This window comes from Sus scrofa, chromosome 1, assembly GCF_054392235.1.
Source record: "Sus scrofa isolate SSC_HxYL_T2T_F1_AM1 chromosome 1, Sscrofa_HxYL_maternal_Yorkshire_Landrace_v2.0, whole genome shotgun sequence".
Classification (NCBI taxonomy): Eukaryota; Metazoa; Chordata; class Mammalia; order Artiodactyla; family Suidae; genus Sus; species Sus scrofa.
In genome coordinates, this window is record NC_139383.1 from 170,962,331 (window position 1) to 170,982,129 (window position 19,799).

The 19,799-nt window shown below is 35.7% G+C and overlaps 1 protein-coding gene across 13 annotated transcripts in view; it reads left to right on the forward strand.

Annotated features, from left to right (window-relative positions):
• The window catches only part of LOC102165284 (uncharacterized), a 780,066-nt gene that overhangs the window by 339,755 nt on the left and 420,512 nt on the right, over nucleotides 1-19,799 (forward strand). For 12 of the 13 annotated variants that reach the window (XR_014816043.1, XR_301130.4, XR_014816040.1 and 9 more), the window contains one exon: nucleotides 3,629-3,685. The gene's annotated coding sequence lies outside the window, so the exon portion shown is untranslated. Of the gene's footprint in view, nucleotides 1-3,628; nucleotides 4,644-5,089; nucleotides 7,223-19,799 lie in introns of those variants that run through there. The other variant, XR_014816041.1, reaches the window with a different exon arrangement.

Genomic DNA, 19,799 nt, shown 5'->3' on the forward strand with positions numbered 1-19,799 from the left:
TCACTCTGTTTGACCCTGAGCCAGTTCTGTGACTTCCTTTGATCAACAGGATGTAGCCTCAGACGACTTTACAAACCTCAGTTTCTCTCTTCAGTCCTTACCCAGCTTCCTGTGAATAAACCCAGGCTTGCTTGCTGGAGATGAGAGATGACACAGGGTCAGAAAATCTTCCCAGCTGAGCCGATCCTATATCAGTCAGCCTTCAGCTGTCCTGTTGCTGATTGTAGACACTTGAGTAAACCTAGGCTAAACCAGAACTACCAGTTGAGCCCTGTTCAGATTGCTAACCCACAGAATTATAAACTAAATTATTGACTTTTTAAAGTCACTAGGCTTTGAGGTGGTGTGGTTAGGCATTCAGAACTAACTTATGTACCATTTAAACTTGTAAAGCAAAATCAAGCTTGAGAAATGAGTATTATGCTTAAATGTTACAGATATAACTGAATTGACTGAGTTAATCATTAGTGTCCTACTGGATTTAAAACTACAGATTTAGCATTTGGAGGTGGGAGATTTGTTAGTTATATGGAAGTCAATCTGTCTTTACTCTCTTTTTCCCTATAGAAGAAGATTTTATAGCCAGCCTCTCTTTTTATGCTCAGTATTAGCCAGTAGTACCTTGTATAACAAGGGTGTGATAACTTTTGCTCCAGTGTGTTTTGATAGTATTGAATATCTAAGTTACCATTTTGAAGATAACAATTTTAACATAGAAAATCTAATGCTATTAAATCTAAGAGTTTGAGCAAATTCTTTTCATAATTAATGAATTTTTATTGATTAACTCTTAAATTGCTAACCAACTATTTAAGTAAATAAGCATTTGTTATGAGATGGGCATAGTGCTAGATTCTTTTTCCATGGGGAAAAAGAAGATCTGTCCTCTTTTTGCAAAGCTTATAATTTATTTTTGGTGTCAGACATATGACCTTGAATGATAAATTATGAAATAGGAGCTTGACCCTTGAATTATAAAGTGTAATTTAAGGCAGGATAGGTAAGAGCATAATAACAGAAGTAAAAGCAAGAAGTGAAGAGAAAAAATTATTAATCTGACTGAAGAGACTGAGAAACTTTCTGGAATAGTTGGTTTCTAAACTATGCTTTGAATATTAATGATATTTTCATGGGAAGAGAAAGTTGAAGAAGACATTCTATCCTAGTATAATAAAACAAACAAAAACCTGGATGCTTTAGAATATATGATACACTTAAGCAGTAAGGAGGGGTGGAGATCCAAAGGTTGAAGTGCTGAGGGGTGATGGTTAAAGATCTTTTCTATATTGACCTATTTCATAATTTTAAAAAGTACATCTGAGATATATTAGAGACAACAGTGTAACCACCTTTTTCAAAAGAAGACTTTGGATGAAGAAAAGTAGAGCATTGACATAACATCAAGGGGAATTTAGGGGAAAATTATAATAGTTTTTAAGAAAGGAAATTTTACAGCATGTTTCTTGGCTGAACACAATGATCCAGTAGATAGGAAAAGACTGAGGATGGATGCAATTGTAAAGGACATATCTATGGGAGAAATGCTCATGGATTGATGAGAGCTTATAGACCTAGAATACAAGTTGTGGGATTTTTCTCTTTTGAGGAGTAGGGGGCAGTTCTTCCACTAATATGAAAGGGAAATCACAGTTGAAGTCTTAGAGAAAGGAAGGTTGCTAGACTTGTGGTGGGAAGTCCTATGATGGAGTTTTAGAGCAATGTGGGTCATCAGATCAATTCATAATCTGAGTCTTTGGCTTATTATTTCTTATCTAGCCTTTAAACTTGATGAGTAAACTTGTAGTTTACTCACTGTCTAATTCAACTTGCCAAACATTGGTTCTCATTGTCAAAGACATGAGTGGCAGTCAACGGGGTCAGTATGCCTATGTGCCCTCTGCATAGCCCCCATACGAATTTGTAGCAGGGTTAGCTGATAGGAGAGTTAGAGATTCTAATGATCGCAATAATTTGGCAGAGTAGAGAAAATATAGGCACAGAGGACTGGAATTTGAGAAACAGATTCTCTGGGAACCTCAAACTGTGAAAACAGCTGTAAATTTCATGGATAGTGTTCTGCATGGAGAGAACCTGGCTCCTGTGCTGGAAGAGGGATGGGCAGAAACATGTTGGCAGGATGGGAATTCACTTTTTGTGCCAGGATGGACTCTGCAAGAGCAGCTGCATGTCTGCTGGGGAACATCCTACATGAATCTAGAAGAATCTAGTTTTGGAAGGGATGAAAATTTTGTTTTAAAGACCAGAAAGGGCTCTCACCAAAGCTAGCAAACTTCCATGGTGTATATATTGGACTTGCTGACTGGCATGACTTCACTACTCTGAATTATCTTTTCTGTTTTCCTGACTTTTAGCCAGGATGAGAAGTGGGCATATTTTTCAGCTTTTATTATGGGAATCCAAATTTGGGAATTCTGAATGTCAACTCAGGGGGCTTTTGTTATAAAGGGGACTTTCTTGACTTATTTATCAACAAATTATTTATTGCAATTCACAGTCCAAAGTGGACTTTAATAGAGCCAAAATTTGTGATTCCTTGCTGCTGAGCAAACCCAGTTTCTATAGCTAGATGGAACTTTGAAAGCTTTCTTGAATAATGATCATGTGAATAGAAAATTTTTGTTTGGAGTTTGAGGCAAGATCTCTGGGAATTCAGGGAGAAATAGGCTCAGTGAAAAAAATGATTATTGAAATCAATATGAAAACTGAGAAAGTGAAAGCAGAGTCAGATATGAAAACTGAGAAAGTGAAAGCAGAGTCAGGAGAAAGTCAAGATGGGGAAAATGGGGCTCACCATACTCTAACCTGAATGATTTAAAGTTTACAAAGTCCAGCTGGAGGAATAGGGTAACATCTGAATGACCTCAGGCCCCAGAGGAAGTAGGGTCAGATATGATGTATCTGGAAAAGAGAAACTAGAAATGCTTATGTTACCATCAAAATAGGAGAAGTTGCTGACATCCTAGTGAATTTTGAATCTGAGAAGAGCAGAGTTTGGGAGGAAAGCCGTTGGCTTATCACAAAGTTTTTCATGGTTCTTTTGGTGCCAGACTTAGAAACAGCAGTGGAATATTAAGCTCTGAACCTGTGGAGAGAGATTCTACTCAGATGTAGACATAAAGGGAAGACGTTCTGTTGGTAACTGGAAATTGCAACTTGAAAACATTTCTGAACAAGAGTTACAGTTATAGAAATGGCAGAATTGTTCTGATTTTGTATTCCAGTGGAGAAATATTGAAAGAAGAACCGAAGAGTGAAAGTCGGAGGAATCACATATTATTATGTGGATTACTCTGTTCGTTGGAGAGAGGAGAGTCCAGAACAGAGACACCTCTCAATTCTATGTTGGATTCCAGGAAAGCTTTATTGGAGTAGCACCATTAGGCAAGGAATTGTACATAATCCCATATACACAAATGGAAGTATTCTGTATATATGGCCATCATCTCTCACGGGCATTGTCATTAAACATAAATGTGAGATTTCTTGGTGTAGACTTTAAGATAATAGAATTAAGCTTAAATTGCAGACCACAAAACTAATCATGTTTAGGTCTGAGATTTTGTGTGTTTCCAAATCTTACGGATGTTATTTATATGTATTTTGACAGTCCCTGGAACTCTGAACAGATTGTGCCTGATTGGAAGAGTCCATCATCACTTCCAATGTAAGTATTTAAGACTGCAATCACCCCAGCCTGCAGATGCTCCAGAAGAGACCCAGACTTTATTCAGGGTGATACCCTCAAGCTGGGAAGGAACTATATCAGGAGAAAATTCAACCAACACACACTTGGGATGTGACTGCTTTGTGTTAAACACTATTCTATGTGCTCACGGTAAAGATCCTTGCCCTGTGGAACTTACATTCTAATGGAATATGGTAAAAATAAATATGTATTGTGGAAAAATAAGAGTAGGATACAGGGGATTTGGATGCCAAGGTGAGGGTTTGGGAACAGTTTACAGTGTTTAGTAAGGATTATGGGTTAGCTTTTGTGTTAGCCTTCTTGGGGAGATATTGTGGGGGAGGTGAGCCTTCCAGAAAGAGGTCACAGTGTGTTAGAGAAACATGAGAGGCCATCGTGGCAGGACTGGGGTGAGAGAGGGACAGAGGAGCAGGAGGTTAGATCTAAAAGGTATTGAGGAATACTGTAACCAACAGTAAGGATTTTGAATTTTTGTTCAGTGATGCTGGGAAATACACAAGGAATCTGAGGGAAGGGATGACATGATCGGACATGTTTTAAAAGGATTATTCTTCAGTCTGTACGTGGGGGAGTGAGGGTAGAAGGTTCTGTCTGGGGTAGTAGCTATGGAGGTGGTATATAGTGGCTGAATTTAGGGAATATGTTGAAGGCAGAGTAATGAGATTTGCTGATGGATTGAGGTACAGTGTAAGAAAAAGACAAGAATAAAGGTTTTTTTGTGTGTGAATAACTGGAAGGAAGGAATGACCCTCTACTGAGGTTGGGAAGGTTGTGGGTGCAGTAGATTTGGAGTAGGGGGGATGATTGAGAGAGTTCAGTTATGAAAATTCTGCATGTTATACGTGTTTGCCCTTTTCTGACACTTGTGTTTGTGTGAACAGGTCAAAGATTTATTTTGATAGACATTAATTTCTATGTGGGAACATAGGAGTGCTTAGAAAAGGAAGAAGACTTTTGTGGTATTCTATGGTGGGGTATATTTGGCATACTTTATAAAGATGATGTTGTATTTCTTGGAGTAATGTGTTACCTCTCGGCCACACTCTAACTTTGCTTAATACACTTGATTCAATTAAAAATTAAATAAAGGAAATATGGTTTGGAGATCTATAAGCTTAGGAAAAGCTTGAGAAGCAGATTAAAATTGTACTTTCAAGAAACATTTAGGAGTTTTGGAGTTCCTTTTGTGGCTCGGTAGGTTAAGAACTTGACATATATTCGTGAGGTTGTGGGTTCAATCCCTGGTCTCACTCAGAGGTTTGAGGATCCAGTGTTGCCGCAGGTTGCAGGTAGGTTACAGATGCGGCTCAGATCCAGTGTTGCTATGGGCAGTGGTGTAGATACCTCTTATTCAACCCCTAGCCTGGGAACTTCTGTATGCCACAGGTGTGGCCACAAACAACCCAACGAGGACTTACTGTACAGCACAAGGAACTCTACTTAATATTCTGTAATAAACAAGATAGGAAAATAATCTGAAAAAGAATGGGTACATGTATATGTATAAGTGAATCACTTTGCTGTACATCTAAAACTAATGCAATATTTGTAAATCAACTATACTTCAATAAACAATTAAAATTAAAAATTCTAAAGATTTGTGAGACCAAATTGACCATTTTATTGGTCCCAGGAATGGTGAGGGAAATTGGAATAGCAGCCTTGCACAGGGGTATAAATGCTTTTATGTGATACTCATCTTTTCCCTTAAGGAAAACAGGAAGACCTCTGGCTTATATTTTAAGCCATTCAGATAAACAAAATGTGTCAAATATAAAAGAGTGTCAGTGGCATAGCCTGAACTGTAGGCGGTGGAGAGCCCAAGCTGCCTCCTCTTTCATAGTACTTCTCTCACAAGAACACTGAACAGTCAAATCTGGCTATAAAACAAATGACTAGAGCTTTCTAAGGGAGCAGCAAAAATAGTACCGTGTCTGGGGTTGGTATGAAATGCCCTTTTAGCAATGATGTATTCTCTTGAAACCTCATGCAGTTGGTATGGCAAAATGACCTGGGCCACCTCCTACTTGGAAGAAGTTGCTGACACCATTGACATGCTCAGCAGGTGGCAAAAGTGAGACATAAAGTGGGCTTTGGCTGGTTTAGGGGGAATTTCTCTGAATGCTCCTCTTATTTCTAGATAAGGGTAAGGAACCAGACCCATACACAATCCTGCTTTTATCACTAGACATAGTCATCGCATCCCAACCCTAATTCTACTCCCAAGTACTCCCTAATGGACAATTACTGTACCTTGAATATTAGAAGTTTTAGTACTGTAATAGAATGAAGGATTAACAATCTAATGCAGTAACATTTTGTATAAGAAAATTTAATTTTATTTAATTGCAGATTGCAGAATGCATAAATACATTAATTTGTCTTATTTCTAAGATGATGAATGAACCTTGGACTTAGAAATATCCTAGGCCCCCAATTAACTACATTAGAACGAAAATATATTCAATTTTAAAGCAAATATAATCTCTTACTAAGCTCATAGTGGCCAAATATGTTTCTTCTTAAACCTCCTTACCTGATTTTTTTCCTCTTTTCAGCATTTTAGAGGCAATAAAATACATAATTCTAATAGCCATATGACTATTGCTATAAGGATTTAAAGGGATACAGTTAAAAGACCTCCCACATGGCTTTGAAAGGGTAATATTAAATACATTTGTGTGCTACACAAGTAATTAGCCATAGGCAATTAAATATGGTTCACTTTGTGACTATAGCCATATTCCAGACTATTTGGAAAACTCAAAACTCCTTGTAAATAAAAGTAGGATTATTTTCAATTCAAAGACCAAAACTGAAAGAGGACCCCCATAGGTGGTCTGTCACCCACTAGCTTATACATGTGACTGTGTAAAAATAACTCTCTGAGGGCAAATATTGATGGCTTTCCTTAAGAACATAGAGGCTCAATATCTAATTAGCTTATGTCTCTCTGTTCCTGTAATTGCAAACCATGCTGGAATCAACTTTCTGAAAGTGTGAAATAGCTATTACTGTACACGGCTTGCTTCCACCACCACCTTCTATTTTTACATTTGGGATATTTCTTTTCTATGGACCTAGTTCAGACAAAAATTTTTGTAAGAATTATCTCATGTCTAAAATTACAACATTCTTCTTTATGGTGAAACTAACACTCTCAAGAAGAACATGAGGAAAAGGTTTAGGTTAAGGAGCTGAATGTTAGACGTCAAGAGCTCTTCTTTTTATCTTCAAAACAAACCCATGTCAATTCTCATTCTGGAATAGGCACCTCATAATTTATTTCTTTAGCCTGCTAATTGGTACAATATAATAGACATCTATTTATACTATCAACTCAAACTCATTAAAAGGATCCATGCAGGCAAGTTGAGTGGTTTATGGTAAGTATTGTTTTTAAATAGATTGCTGAATAGAAGTAACATAGTGGCATAAAGATAGTCTCGTATTTTCATAAAACTTCATTATAACGTGTTGAAAAATGAAAGAAAAGGAACCCAACCAGTTGATCTGATCTACTAAGAGCAGATACTTTTTTAGTAAATGCCAGTTGCACTGATTATAGCCATAGTGCTCTTTTCTCCTGCCATGTTCACTGTTGGTTGATAGTGTGTAAAAGTGAGTCCATGATTGTTATGTAGTCATCATTATAGAAACATTCAGATGCACAAGATTCTGTGACAACTGCACGACTCCCTCTCATTCTTTAGGTCTTAAATACTATGTTCTCAGACAGCTCTTTGTTGATACCACCTTATCAAAGAAGACCTCTCTCTGTCTAAACACCTTCTGTCTTAAAATTATTTTGTTTCATTCCTTCAGAACACTTAAGCACAATTTTTAATTATCTAATTTAAAAAATATTATTTGGCATTATTGTCTGTTTATCTCCTCCAGGGTGGAAGTTTCACAAGGGCCTTGCTTATCTTCTCTATGGATACCTAGCTCAGGGCTGGGCTCTAAAAGACATTCCATAAATATTCAGTAAATACATGGATCAATAAGGAAAGAAGATATAGCACTAAGGTCACTCAATATGGTCAATAAATGATGGTGCAATGGAGGAATACAAAGAATTTTATGTTCTCTAATAACGTTTTTACTCTTTTTTAGTTATAGAAATCAGGCATATATAATCAGATGTAGTTGTACAAGCATCCTGTAAACTAGGGATACAAGAAATATAACTTTATTATTCCCTGCCTGATGTCTATTTTGAGAACTGATTCAGCTGGTAGAAATAATTAAATCAATGTGGCGTCACTCCCATTAAGTTAGATTTAATTTCAGGTAACTTACATATTGACAAAATATACAGTGGTTACATCAGTCTACTGGTCATCATTGAGCCACAGTGGCCCCAAGTGAGATGCCTGTCACTCACTAGTTGATCTATCCTGGTCAAATAAAACACTCTTGTTTCTGTCCTGAAAGTTTCCTACAAGTGTTGTCTTCTTCCATATAATTAAGCCTTGCTTATCAGCCCCATGTCCCTGTTCTGGCTCACAGGAATATGGAAAGATATAGTGGAAGCCAAGTCATTTTTGATGGGTTTGAAACAATAATCATTTATTTGTTCCCAATTCTGTGGGTCAGCAATTTGGGCAAAGCTCAGCTGGGATGGTTCCATCCCTGCTCTGTGTGGTGTTGGCTGGACTCATTTAGGCATTCTGCAGGTAGGCTGGGGCTGGCCTTTTTTTTTTTTTTTTTTTTTTTTTTTTGCTTTTATTAGGGCCACACCCTCAGCATATGGAAGTTCCCAGGCTAGGGGTCGAATTGGAGCTACAGCTGTCAGCCACAGCCACAGCAATGCAGGATCCAAGCTGCACCTGTGACCTACACCACAGGCAATGCTGGATCCTGACCCACTGACCGAGGCTAGGGATTGAACCCACATCCTCATGAACACTAGTTGGATTCATTTTCGCTGCACCTCAATGGAAACTCCATGGATTATCTTGTTCTTAATGGTTTGAGACATGTTTGGGGCTGTCAGCCAAGGTACTTTAGTCCTCTTCCATGTGTTTTCTCCAATGGCAGCTGAATCTCCAAAAATGTGAGACCTAACACATAAGCACTTATCCACCTTCTGTTTGCATCACATATGCTAATGTAACATTGGCCAAAAAAAGCCATGTATCCAATTCTAGAATCATTGAGAGGGAGGATTACACAAGGAGAAGTGAGTTATTAAGGGAACAAGCAAGATGATATTGGCAGACAACAAAAGTCTAGGAGCTTCACCCTTTACAAATGCTGTTTTGTCCTCAAATATGATTAGGATAAATCAGCTCAGAGATCACATAATTAGAAGGAGAGGCACAAGAAGTCTCAGTTTTGTGTCAATGCTTTCAGATTTGAGGCAGTGCTCCCTGATAACTGATTGTTAGAAGCATCACTATGAGATCCAAGGCAGAAAAAAAGGCTTGTTAAGTAAATCCTTGCTGTAAAAAAAAAAAGTGATGCCATGAAATGTTGGAAACAACCACTCACATTCATTCTGAGGAATAAAGAAGAATACATGAGGAATTAAAGAAGCATTTGTGGCTACTTAGAAGATCATTAGCTTAGCAAATCTTTCTTATGTAATTGGTATTTGAGGCAGCTTAGTGGAAAGAGATGCTATTTTGCTTTTATTAAGCATCAAATATTTAATGCATTCATATAACACATTTTGAGAAAAATCACCCTTATCCAATAGGCAATCTTGACTGTGCCACACTATTGAACTTTATTGCTCATTTTGCAATCCTGAGAGTTCATAGTTTTAGTGAAATAGGAAATATTTTTATTAGCATAGCAATTTTTATTGACACATTTATAGTATTCTAAAATGATTAACAATAATTAATGCAATATTCATTTCTTATTTTAAAATAAAGATGGTTATTATCACTATGCAATGTAAGATAAAATGGGTTACTTTATTGAGAATCAAATCATGAAGTAGAACACATAGTTTGTACCAAGTTACTTCCCTAATATGTTTCCTGTTGCTCTTGATATTCAGTAGTATCCTCTAGTAGTGCAAATGTCGCACAAATCCTGGGTATTTCCTGCATGTTACTGGAAGTCTATGGAGGAGACTAGTTTTGTGAAAAAGTGAGACAAAACCTCCAGAGGCGAAAGTGCTTGCTGAGTGCATTTTTTGACCACTGACGAAACTAGGTTAAGTGACAAGATAACAATATCTAATCTAGTTTAACCATCCAAGATCATGTCAACCATATCTTAGTACAAGAAAGAGAACAACTAACGTTTAACCTGATTTGCTATATGCCAAGAACTTCTGTGATTATTTCATATGTATTATTTCCTTTAGATATTGGAAAACTCCGTTGTCTGACAACTGATGTGTGATATTGTTGATTAAGTGATAAAAAATGTTCTTAGACTTTTTCTGCCATCTTGTATGTGGAACAGATAGCAAAAAAAAATAAAATAAAAAGAAGGAAAGGAAAAGATTTTTATATTGCTTTGCTCCTAAAGTCCTCCATTACTAATCGCTTATTAATATGATTCTAGATTTCCTTAAAGTGTGTCTGTCTGCTACATCACTATGTTTACATGGTCATAGGATGAAATAAAGAGGTCATAGAATAAAATGAACACTTAACCCTTTAATTTTGCTTCTTTATGGTCATCATCAAAATTACATGTAAAACCTGCAGTTTCATAACAGATTTCCTTTTGAACACTATATGCTACATCTTTCGCAAATGGACAATATGGGGCTATTGTGATAGTTCTGCTATGGATATTCTAGTGTACAATTTTGGAAAAGTACATATTTTGATTGGATATAACCTGGATCAGAGAATGTAGAAATAATCGGCTTTGGCAGATACAAACAGTTTTCCAAAGTGATTGAATTGACTTTTTTCCCACCACTATGTATGAGAATTCTGGTTGCTTAACATCCAGCACTTACAAATGTTTGTTTTTGTTTGTGTAATGGCATTGCATTATGGTTTTAATTTTCCTTTCTCTCATGGCCAGTGGGATAATCACCTTTTCATACATTTATTGGCTATTTGCCACACTGAGTTGGCATTTTTTAAAGAGCACCTTTATTTGTGTAAAGGGAAGATACTTGGAAGAGAGATAGTCTTTCCTGATAGCTCCAGACAGACTCCTGGTCAGTAGGATTAGGCACTATGATTGGCCAGCTCACTGCTCTGTATTATTCCATTTATGTGGTATTTATAATAGTCATCTAGTTTTGTTTCTTTAGAGTAAGATTGTACCATTTGTATTTTATACTACTTTTTTTCATACAACAGTATAGATCTATTCGCTCCAATTTAGCAATTAAGTTGTACTCAGTATTTCATTTCCTAGGACTTATCCAACCAGTCCCTTCTGTATGGACATTAAAGCTATTTCTATTATTTTTTTTTTACTATCATTAAGAATCCTTCAATTAATATCATTATGAATTTGGATATTTCCTTTTTTTTTTTTTTTTTTTGGTCTTTTTGCCATTTCTTGGGCTGCTCCCGCGGCATATGGAAGTTCCCAGGCTAAGGGTCTAATCGGAGCTGAAGCCGCTGGCCTACACCAGGGCCACAGCAACGCTGGATCTGAGCTGCGTCTGCAACCTACACCACTGCTCATGGCACCGCCGGATCGTTAACCCACTGAGCAAGGGCAGGGATCGAACCCTCAACCTCATGGTTCCTAGTTGGATTTGTTAACCACTGCACCACAACGGGAACTCCCAAGGATATTTCCTATGGGTAAATACTTAGAAGTGGGATCTCTGGGTCAAAGGTAATGTACATTTAAAATTTTTAAATAAACACTGACCAGATGTCCTCCAAAAAGATGACACAAATGTAACCAAAAAAAAAAAAAAACAAAAAAAAAACAAAAAAACTTTTTCCCAGAGAATATTGGTTAATATGGGTGATTTTATTTTTGCCACTTTGCTGAGTGACAAAAAATATATACATTCTCCTTAATTTACATAATTTACATCTTTCCTATTTTCTTCTATAAACTGCATGTTTGTGTAATTTGGCCAGGGTTACACAATTCACTAGTTTCAGGGGCCAAGTAGATGAAGTAAATAAAGGAATTGGGCAGGTGTAAAACAAGTGAGTGAAGGAGTAATTGAGGTGAGCCAAAGATGGCATGCCAGGCCTGAAAACACTCACAGTAAAAATTCCAATAAAAGCTATTAGGTTATTTACTTTTTTCTTAATGCTGTACTCATTTTCACATAAGATTATTACATGTCTTTTGCCTCATCTATTGCAGATATTTTCATTTTATCTGTCACTTTCCTCATTTTTTTTTTTTTTTTTTTTGTCTTTTGTCTTTTTACGGCCACACCCGTGGCTTATGGATGTTTCCAGACTAGGGGTCGAATCGGAGCTATAGCCGGCCTATGCCACAGCCACAGCACCAGGTCTGAGCCTCGACTGTGACCCCACACCACAGCTCATGGCAATGCCGGATCCTTAACCCACTGAGTGAGGCCAGGGATCGATCCCCTAACCTCATGGTTCCTAGTCAGATTCATTTCCGCTCCACCACGACAGGAACTCCCTGTCACTTGTTTCACTATTTGTCTTAAGTTTTTAGTCTTTCAAAAGAGTCAATTTTGTTATATTATGAATAAGATGTTTAAAAGCTTTTTTTTTTTAACAGAAACATAAGATATGAATTCCAGACCAGACTATTAATTTTTTTTTTTTTTTGCTTTTTAAAAATTGGGGTATAGTTAATTTATAATATTACATAATTTCAGGTATATAATAGTGAATAACAATTTTTAGAAGTTGTATATTGACTGTATTCCCTGTGCTGTGCAATGTATATATAGTAGTTTAAACATCTTAATCCCTTACCCTTAATTTTGGTTTCAGAATTATAAGTCTTCAATTTTAATTTGACTTATATTGTTCTTTTTAGGGTAAAGGTATTTAGTCTTTTTGGTTAGTAATTAAAGGTCAACTATCAAGAGTTTGATCACTTTTTCATTTAGGATATTAAAAAACTTTAAAAAACAAATAATTTTAAAAAGTAGAAAGTGGCTAAAGCCATGTTAGAGGAAACTTCATAGCCTTAAATATTCTAAACAAGCCAGGATGAAGTCCTATGTTTTACTAATATCCATAAATACAAAAGATATCATTTCAGTTAATTCCCATTAATTTTGGCTCTAATAATTTGGAACTAATTGTGATGATGGTAGAATATGAACGGAAACTTTGCTATACTTTACAAATCCTTTATAAGCTGTGAGTTTAAATTATATAAACAAATTAATAGAAAGTATATGTATGTAAAAATCTTGTTAGAAAACTTGTTTTAAGCACTCTGACAATTTGACTGTCCTTGTTACACATGAATAATTTGTGTGATAATTACTGATAACTTGTACGAATTGGCAAAATCAGTTAGCACTTGGTTGATGTAGTTTGTTTGTGTTTGTTTTTGCTTTTTTAGGGTAGCAGCTGTGACATATGGAGGTTCCCAGGCTAGGAGTTAAATTGGAGCTACAGCCTTCGCCTACACCATAGCCACAGCAATGCCAGATCCGAGCCATGTCTGCAACCTGCTCATGACAGCACTGGATCCTTAAGCCACTGAGCAAGGCCAGGGATCAAACCTGCATCCTAATGGATACTAGTCAGGCTTGTTACCGCTGAGCCACAACAGGAACTTCTGGTTGATGTAGTTTGAATGTGTGTATGTATATACACATATTTACAAAAGTAATAAATGAATGCTGTAAAAATTAGAGCAATTTATTTTTATATGATAGTCAAATATTTCTTTTCCTTATTCAGTTCCTCAGAAAGAAATTACTGTTACCACATGGCCATGTCGATGATTTAGGTACAGATTTTAAACAATATGTGAAAATGATTATATGATTCACTGTTTTTGTTTAATGTGTTTTTGATCTTTCTACATTTGTGCATGTATGTTCTCTACATTTCTTTTTTCTAATTATAGTTGATTTTCAGAGTTGTGTCAGAGTCTGCTGTACAGTAATGTGACCCAGTATACATATCTATGCACTCTTTTTCTCATATTATCTTCCATCATGTTCTATCACAAGAGATTGGATATAGTTCCCTGAACTATACAGTAGGACCTCATTGCTTATTCATTCTAAGTGTAATAGTTTGCATCTACTAACCTCAAATTCCCATTCCACCCCCCGCCATCCTCGTCCTCCTTGGCAGCCACAAGTCTGTTCTCCATGTCTGTGAGTGTGTTTCTGGTCTGTAGATAGGTTCATTTGTGCCACGTTTTAGATTCCACATGTAAGTGATATAATGGTATTTGTCTTTTTCTTTTTAACCTCGCAGTATCAGAATCTATAGTTGCATGCATGTTGGCTGAAAATGGCATTATTTTGTTCTTTTTATGTCTGAGTAGTAGTATTCCATTGTGTATATGTACCACATCTTAATGTACCGTCATCTGTCAATTGACGTTTAGGCTGTTTCCATGTCTTGGCTATTGTGAATATTGCTGCTATGAACATATGGGTGCATGCATCTTTTTGAATTATAGTTTTCTCTGGATATGTGCCCAGGAGTGGGGTTTTAATGACATTGTAGTGTTTCATGTATATTCTTAATAATATATTTACTGGTAAACCTTTAGAGTGTTTTTAAAGTTTTACTTTTAAGAAAAAGAGATTTCCTGAAAATATAGTTGCTTAACGAGGGTATGTGCCTTTTACATTTGGATTGATAATACTGAATTTTCTCCAAAAAACGCACGCTCTCTCTCTATCTCTCTCTGTATATATATATATGCTCACCCTCTCCAAATGTTCATGCCTTGATTTTATATAAAGTATTCAACATAATTATTGGCAATATTAAAATTTTTGCAGTAGGTTGAGTGAAAAATTGTATTTCATTTTACTTTTGTCTGATTGCTAGTGAGGTGAGCATGTTTTCCTATTTTTATCATTTATCCAAAGCTTTAACTTGGATTTCCCTTTCCCCAGTAAAATAATGTTAGGTTAACTTTTTATAAATGTAGATAGACGTCTACATTTGTACTAAGAATTTTTATTTATCATAAACTCAAAATACAGTATACATGACATAGATGGTGACTCTTGCCTCTCCTCCTGTTTGTACTTACAGACTACCTCCTAGCTGCTACATAAGCACATTAACTTTTAGATTATTGATATATATTTTTGACAGAAATTCATTTCATGGTCACTACCCTGCATTCTAGTTCTTCCAAACTCATTCTCTTTCAACAGTCTCCCTTGCTATTCAGGGACAAACAAATATATTTCATCAACTGTATTTTTGAAAAAGTAAAATCTATTCTTATTTTGCTTTCCAAGCCTGATACCAAATGTTTTAATAAAAATCTTTCATAAAATGTGTCATGAAATCACGCATCTCAGAATTCTATGTTTAGATACATCATGTGGATATTTCATTCATTGTAAAAGAGATGCTACTAAATTATTAAAGAGTGGATAAACCTAAGACTTTTTGAAGAAAGAATTGTCATATGAGGACATGGATGTGAAAAAAGAAGATATAAGCAGAGATCATGGAGGAGAAAATTAGGAAACCTGGGCTTTGGTTCTATTATAGCACTGACTAGTGATGTGTTGGTGTACTTTGATTCGTGATATATTGGGGGTTGTATTAAGTAATCTGCATGGTTCCTTTTATCTTTAACCCTTTGTGCTACACTGTACACTTTTATGCCACTGCTTTTGTGTGCTCATGTTTGGAATTAAAATATTCTTTTGAAGTCAGTGAAAGGATAGTCAACTATCCCCATGAAAGACATGTGGACAGTGGTCTAGAGGGAAATTGGAGGTGTGCAAGCCCCATCCCTACCAACCATGCAGTATTTTTTGACTCTTTATGGAAAACATCATTTTTACAGAGAATTGGAAACTGCATCAAATACTTCAACAGGCAGTCAAATTTATATAAAATTTAAAGCTCATTTCAGCAGAGAAATTTGTCACTCAAAATGACTGACATCCTAACAACTCCAAACCTACATCTTCATTTGTCATTTGCAGGCCAACCATTCCTTGTCATTTTTAAGTTGATTTGATATAAACTTTTAAACTTCAACAAATGGAAAAATATAAATATGAAAAAAGTGTTCTCTTTTGAAATTGGAAATTCAGATTTTAAAATGTGTCTTAAACACTTTAAAAGAAAGAAACATCCCATTGGTGTTTCATTATTTATAATCTTGAGGTTCCTAACTATTCTTGCTGAGGTAAACTTGCATGCTATTTTCAGGTTTCTCCAGCATACATAAAAATCAAAATCCTGAGTGGAATTATCAGAACTGTAGATTATATTAGGCATTAAGTCACAAAAGACTCAATCTTTAAGAATTAGAAAAATATCTACTTGTACGTATAGGTTTACTTCATTGAAATTGTTGTTTTCGTGATTAAGGCTAATCTAACAGAGAGTTAACAGATGAGATTGGGTGCATTCAAGGTAGTATGACCATAAACCAACAGAGTTCACAAAGAGTGCCTCTAAGTGTGCAATAGAAGGTGATCACAGCAGGCTACATACTATTTTTTTTTTAAAAAGCCCTACTTTGGTTAAATGTATATATTTTACACATTTTATATATTACCCAGAAAAATGGCATTTCATGTATATAGTCAACATTTGTATATCAAAACAGGAACCCTAAAATCTGATTATATTTAAGAGGCTATGTCATAGGGGTCTTTTGAAGAAAGTAACCTGTGGGAAAAGCAGAATTGAAGCTATACAATGAGCTCACTGAAAATGACAAGTGGGAGGAGGCTATTATGAATTAAGATACGTCAATATATAAGATCTTTGAAAAAAAAAGATCATTTCAGTAGATGCAGAAAAAGCTTGTGATAAAATTCAACACTCATTTATGATAAAAGCTCTTCAGAAAGTGAGGATAGAGGGAACATACCTCAACATAATGAAGGCCATATATGACAAACCCATAACTAACAACATATGCAATGGTGAAAAGCTGAAAGCATTTCCTCTAAGGTCAAGAACAAGACAAGGATATCCACTCTTGCCAGTTTTATTCGACATAGTTCTGGAAGTCCTAGCCATAGCAATCAGAGAGAAAAAAAAAAAAAAAAAAGAAAGGAATCCAAATTGGGAAACAAATGTTAGAATTGTCAGTTTTCTATGCACAGAAAAATTCTAAAGACACTACCAGAAAACGATAGAGCTCATCAGTGAATTTGTTAAAGTTGCAGGGTGTAAATTTCATATACAGAAATCTGTTGCATTTCTATACACTAACAAAGATCAGAAAGATAAGGAAACAGTCTCATTTATAGTCATATCAAAAAGAATAAAACATCTGGTAATAAACCTACCTAAGGAGGCATAAGACCTGTACTCTGAAAACTGTGTGATACTGATGAAAGAAATTAGAGATGACACAGACAGAAAGGTATACTGTGTTCTTGGAAGAATCATTATTGTCAAAATAACTATACTACCCAAAACAATCTACAGATCCAACACAACCCTTATCAAATTACCAATGGCATTTTTCACAAAACTGGAACAAATATTTAAAAAATTTTTATGGAAATGCAAAAGTGCCTGAATAGCCAAAGCTATCTTGAGGAAGAGATGTGGAGCTGGAGGAATCAAGCTCCCTACTTCAGACTACACTACAAATCTACAGTCATCAGTATGAGGCTGGTGCAAAAACAGATGTATAGATCAATGGAAAGAGACAGAAAACCCAGAAATAAACCTGCTCATTTATGGTCAATTAATCTATGACAAAGGAGGCAAGTCTATACAATTGAGAAAAGACAGTCTCTTTTACATGGTGTTGGAAAAACTGGACAGCTACATGTAAAACAAATTAGAATATTCTCTAACACCAAACACAAAAATAAGCTCAAAATGGATTAAAGACTGAATATAAGATCATCTATGTTAAAATTCCTAGAGGAAAACACAGGCAGAACACTATGATATAAATCGAAGCAATATCTTTTTATCTGTCTCCTAGAGTAATGGAAATAAAAGCAAAAATAAACAAATGGGACCTAATTAAACTTAAAAGCTTTTGCACAGCAAAGGAAATCATAAACATAATGAAAAAACAACCTACAGATTGGGAGAAAATATTTGCAAATGATGTAACCAAGAAGGGATTTATTGCTAAAACATGCAAACAGCTCATACAGCTCAATATAAAAAAAAAAAATCAAAAAATGGGCAGGTGATGTAAATAGACATTTCCTCAAAGAAGAGATGGCCAAAAAACACATGAAAAGATGCTCAACATTGCTAATTATTAGAAAAATCCAAAACAAAACTACAGAGTTATCAGCTCACCCTGGTCAGAATGGCCATCATCAAAAAGTCTACAAATAAATGCTGGAGAGAGTGTTGAGAAAAAAGAACGTTCCTATACTGTTGGTGGGAATGTAAATTTGTACAGCCACTATGGAGAATAGTATGGAGATTCCTTAAAAAATTAACACAACAACAGATAATTCAGCAATTCCACTCCTGGGCATATATTTGGAGAAAACCATGATTTGAAAAGATACATGCACCACAATGTTCATTGCAGCACTACTTACAAATCATCCAAGACTTAGAAACAACCTAAATGTCCATCAAAAAATGAGTGGATAAAGAAGAGGTGATATATTTATACAATGGAATACTACTCAGCCATGAGAAGAACAAAATAATGCCATTTGCAGCAATATGAATGAACCTAGAGTTATCAGGCTAAGTGAAAGAGACCAGAGAGACACAAATAAAATATGATATCACTTATATATGGAATCAAAAAATGATACAAATTTACTCATACAAAATAGAAATATACCCACAGATAGAGAAAACAAACTTGGTTACCAAAGGGGAAAGGAGGGGTAGATAAATTAGGAGTTTGGGATTGACCTATACACACTACTATATATAAAATAGATAAACAACAAGGACCTATTTAAAAAAAAAAAAAAGATCTTTGAAAGGAAATGTACTTTGTTTTCAAGAGAGCCTGAGAGAGTCAAGAATAGCTGATAAACTGTCGGGAGATGTAAATACTTGACCTGGCACTAGCGCCTACCATCTATGTCACCTTACAAAAGTAATCTCTGTGGGCTACAGTTTTCTTATAAAATGAGACACTGGATGGTTCTTGAAGTCCCTTCTGTCTATAATGTTCTGATTCCAGGACTCACATTCATCATGACAAATTCCACAGGCAAAAATGACTAGCTGGAAGCAGTTGAAGCACTTTTGAGAACAACTATGATATTCCTTCTCACTCAATTGTTCTTTAAATATTATTAATTATTTAATGCATTCCAGGTATTCTCTAAGCATTGGGAATACAAGATGAATAAAGTACAGCCCCTGGCCTCAAGAACCAAAAGGTCTAACAGCAGTCAGCAGTGTAACAAGAGTGCCTAAAGTGTTATACATTGTTATAACTCTGTATCCAACATGCTTTTGTGCAGAAGATACACATGAGGGAGAAATCTATGCCACCATTTGGTTGGATGCAGAGGGAGCTGACAGAAGAGACTCAGTAGAGAAGGAAATAATTGAATAATCTCTTACAATATAAGTTCATTGGAGGAAGGGGGATGGCATGGAGCGGGCAACAGTGGAGAGCTGAAAACGGTACTGAGACAGTGATTTTCTTAATAAATTACAGTTTTAGGCTCAGGGGAAGACAGGCATTTGGTGAATTAAATTCCACTTTGTATATCAACACTAGGGAATTATCTTTATTAATTAATGTGCTAATCACCTCTGAGATGTAGGAAGTTGGTCTGGAAAGGGAACTTTGTTAATTTGAAGTTAGCCACTTTTATTTTTTCCTCTTCTCTTATGCATGTCCTGGTTCAAAATATAAAACAAACCCATTCCTGTTTCATGGATTGTTTTAAAATAATGAAGAAAATAGATTGCTTATTGCAGAACTGTAACTTTTTACCTAACTATATATATGCAGTGAAAAGTATGCTTTATCAAATAATAATCCCAACAGAACAGATTATGACTAGCCAGTTAATGTTTGTTATTTAACAGCCCAATGT